Source organism: Penaeus vannamei, chromosome 13 (genome assembly GCF_042767895.1).
Source record: "Penaeus vannamei isolate JL-2024 chromosome 13, ASM4276789v1, whole genome shotgun sequence".
Taxonomy (NCBI): domain Eukaryota; kingdom Metazoa; phylum Arthropoda; class Malacostraca; order Decapoda; family Penaeidae; genus Penaeus; species Penaeus vannamei.
The window spans coordinates 15,107,497-15,112,496 of record NC_091561.1 but is presented as its reverse complement, the minus strand read 5'-3'; positions in this window follow the sequence as shown (position 1 = coordinate 15,112,496).

Genomic DNA, 5,000 nt, shown 5'->3' with positions numbered 1-5,000 from the left:
AGGGAAATAATAGATAATTATATCATATACTTTAATTTCACATATGATCTGTTATACATAATATAAAATACTAAGGCGCGTAGCACATGCATGTTCAGTCCGAAATGAACGGGATATGACTTATTTTGTAGCTGAATAGTAGATCTATTGCACTGATGCAATAAGCATTTACAATTTATTCATGTGCTTCTTATAAAAGTGACATATAAATAAAAATAAAAATAATTATGTTCAAAAAGTCATCTACATAAGATATTCACTAAAAAACAATAGAAGAAAGATTGTGCTATTCAGATATGAAATCAGAATGGCATTATGTTTTTTATTTCCTTCTTTTATGGATTTTAGACAATTTTCTTTAAAATGGCCAACGTGCGCCAAGAAACCCCAACTCAGTGCGGCCCAACCACTTCATAAGCAAGTTTCTTAGACATTGTTATGTGCTGGTAAAGTCAGCAATACTTCAGAATGCTGGTGATACAAAATTATGTAATCTTATCTTTTAAATACCAAAATGCTCTTGAAGCTGCAAAAACAAAGAAAAAAAACACATTCAACTGCCCATGAGGCAAACTCTCACAAACGCAAATTTAGTTTGAAATAAACGTATTTTGGCTCATCTTGTAGGTAAATGAAATATCTTCAACTTGTACCACTCGGATTCTGCAATTTTACCTTGTGCTTCTTGTAAAAGTGACATTATATATATATATATATATATATATATATATATATATATATATATATATATATATATATATACATATATATATATATTATATATATATTATATATTATATATATATTATATATATATATATATATATATATATATATATATATATATATATATATATATATATATGTGTGTGTGTGTGTGTGTGTGTGTGTGTGTGTGTGTGTGTGTGTGTGTGTGTTATATTATATATATATACATACATATATATATATATATATATATATATATATATATATATATATATATATATATATATAAACAAAATTAAAAACAGATGACCCTTTAAGGAAACCTTGAGAAAACCTAAATCTTACCTAATCTTAATGAGGATAGCATGACAACAGTCTTTAGGCTTGTGGGGTGGACTGAATTCATTCCTGTGTTGGTTTAAATAACCTTTTTTCTATAAGCCAATAAAGTAAATCACAATGTAAATCTTAGCAAAAAATGTTATAAGAAAATACAAGGAAATACTCTCTGCTATTAGCTTCATTCATGTTCAAGCTTAACTTTAATTTTACAGCTTCCTCTTTGCCTAGTAATAATGAGTCAACATTCATTACTATAAACATGATAAAAATAAACATGAGACGGGATCGAGAGTCAACCCCCCTTTCATTCCTCCGGTATTTTTCCATAATTTATTTTAACATCAAGCAATTGATTCTTTCCTTTTAACCTTGATTTGCCCTTTTCATGCTCTACTCTGGTATGTAATTCCAACCTCAATCTATTCCTGGATACCACTGATACTATCTATCTCCGATTAATTCCGCTGTTGTATCGACGGGCCCGCCAGAAAATAATAAATAAACATTTCCTAATAGCCATGGCTAGTATTAGTGACAGAGGTGTTCGCTTTGCTTCATTTTATCAACCGATCTGTCTGCCAGCGGGAGGAGAGAAAGGACGCCGTTTCAGTTATCACAATTCAATACATATAGATGCAACAATTATATAATTATACCAGCACTCAACATACCTGTGTGCGCGACGAGAGCAAAAACACTGTCTGACAAGACAGTGAGATATCCCTGTTTTTTACTTTCCTTCCATTGAATTGTTAACATTTAAAGAAACAAACCGTTTTTTGATAATTATTAGGATTGATTTTATTAACCATAAGTCTAGATTTTACTGTATTTTGTCATTAAAAAAAGAAAAAAGGTCAGTATGGTCTATACATCTTTCCCAGTTATAAACAATGCATCTTCCAAATGTCGAATTAAAATCCCCATACACACCTCTATATATGTGGTATATAGAGAAATTCTTTTAGCCCATCATCATTTCCTACAACTTTTCCTCAAGAGAGAAAAGGATTTAAGAAACAAAAGAACCTCATAATGATGTCTATGGCCACGACGTCCGGCCCAGAACTTTAATTTGTCCTTCGTCAGCATCAAAGGACGGTTTTCTTTTGGTTTTCTGATCTTTCGAAATGAGGTTTCAGGTCTCGTATAACTAGTTTTGGTCTGAGAAATTCTTTTTGAAATCCTGAAATAAATGTATGGTTGTTGAGTTATTGTTAGTATGATATCTGTACTTTTTTCGTTCTTTTGTGAATTTACTTCGGGCATTATGGCATATACGAAATATTCATTAGCATATATGCCATCCCATCGTCATTAGTTTTATTCAGCTGAGATCATGACCATATGCATAAGATTGAATATTATATTAAATCGGACATTTAATGCGGTGTCTACATATATAAGATAGTCCATAAAGCTAAAAACAATTTATCATATATGTATGTGCGTGTGTGTGTGTGTGTGTGTGTGTGTGTGTGTGTGTGTGTGTGTGTGTGTGTGTGTGTGTGTGTGTGTGTGTGTGTGTGAGTGAGTGTAGTAAAAAAAAAAAAAAAACAATTCACAAACTAGATTTTCTTCTATAAATCTAGTTTGTGCAAAGTGTTTTTTTTCTACCATAGTATCAACACGGTAGAGTGATATATATATATATATGTGTGTGTGTGTGTGTGTGTGTGTGTGTGCGCGCGCGCGCGCGTACATACACAGAATCAGAGAAAAAGAGAGTATAGATAGAGAAAGAAAGAGACGGTATAGAAAGAAAGAAAAAAAGAGAGAATGGGAATGGGAGTAAGAGAGAGGAGATAGAAAGAAGAGAAAAGGAAGGATGCGACATAGAGAGAGAGAATTGTAGAATCTATTCGATACATCTTGAGAAAAATAGGCAAGCGAAACCGATAAAAAAATCTGAGTAGCACACACACATGGACACAGACACACAAACACACACACACGCACGCACGCACATGCGCACACAGACGTACATATCCATATATATAGATGCGAGGGGAACTCATGAAAGATTTCACCTAACCAACTTCCGCTTATCCTTGGAGGCTGAAATCGCACGTGCATAAAGAGGTGTTCATTTCAAGTCCTTAACTTCCAACATATTTTCTGTCACAGCGGTGAAGGTGCTGTAAGGTATGAACATGTAACCAGTGGATTATCGAGCAGTGTTCATGTTTTCCAACTTGAATGACCACACACCACAAGAGACTTGATGAAATGAAAGCAACTTCTGGTGAGGATATCCCATCATATGATGTTGAATATTGGCATCTTAGCGAAGAATTTCTTTCTTTATAGTGGTAAGAAACGTTTAATAATGAGGATACATAAATTATATATATAATGAAAAATAGTATTTCTCGGTAATATCAGTGTACAGAAATTAAGACCATTTCCAAATGATATCTTCCCACATTATAAGCGAGTGTTCCTGCCCTAATATGAAAGGAAAATGAAGACGTGACGCAATTATTATTATTATTATTATTTATATATATTTTACAACATTTGTCAATTTCTTTATTTATTCATGAAGTTATTCATCTGTTCATTTACTATTTGGATACGGAATGCGGGACTAGAGGCACGAATTGCAGGTGTCACGATGTGTACCTAAGAATGGGTTTCGTTTTACGTGGCAGGAGATGGCATAAGGATCCAAGGAAGGCTTGCGGCACTGAAAACCAACGGTTCGTAACTTCTTTTGCACCATTTCCCTTTCAACCAATTTACCTGTCTCGATTTCCTCTGCCTATAAACGAGGAGTGAACAGCCTTAGGCATACAATTTGCTTACTTAACATTATCAGCATCTTCGTAATACACATGGAAGCGATGGCGAATAAATATAGCATCAACATGTTTGAGTAATACATTTTTACGCTGAATGAATCTTCCATGGACTTTCGGAAATTTCCCCCATATTAAGAACTGTTTATGTTAATTAAACTTTGGACGCCGTAGACAACTTCACATAATTATTCGCAAGATTACGTCCTGTTTCAATCAATAAAAATCGTCCATTCCCAGTCAGATAAAGTATATGAAGCCCATAATGACTGTTCTTAGAGCAGAAAATTTCAAGACAAAAAGGGCTTCAAGATGTTAACTTGAAAAATGAAGTTATTTTATCCGAGTTAAATCTGGACGAATATAATGAATTCTTTAACTGTAGGCGTAGCAGCAACAGACGCTTATAAAACTCTAAGGTCCATACTCAAATACATCCACTAAATTGTGAACTGCATTAAGCGTAACGTAACTTATGCAAGAGAGCGCAATTTTAACATTCAGTTTGTATGGATTCTATCTCATGTTGGTATACACAAGCACGACCATGTAGACAAATTGGCGAAAGAGACTTGTAGCAAAGATATTGTAAATATAGATCTTGGGATGCCTCTTACTAGGGTTGCACACATATTAAAAAGTTCTCATAATGAAGAACTGGTAGATCTGACGAGTTCACAAAGGCCTAAAACCTGTAGTATACGGCACTACGATCAGTATAGAGACTGTAAGCCCTCCTATGGATGGCACCGAAAGTAAGACCAGACAATGTGGCGTGGTTATTGCCAGAATACGTTTAGGTTATAGAATGTATTGGCAACTACAAGGTGCAAGAAGTGCAGATGAATCTAGATGTAGACTATGCAACGAGGAAAACAAGCGAACGCTAGAGCATTATATCTCAGAGTGTCGTGTAATACATATGAGATATAAAGAACTATATGATTATTTTATAGCATCTGATACATTGGAAGATATACTCATGCTATATCCTAATTTTACTATGTAAAACTATCATAATCATAGAACACACCACAGAACCCTGTTATGTAAACACAAAGGCAAAGATAGATCAACTTAGGTAATATACGTTTACATGCTGTATGACATATTCCCATTTTACCATGTATAATTACTGTAATCAGAGAA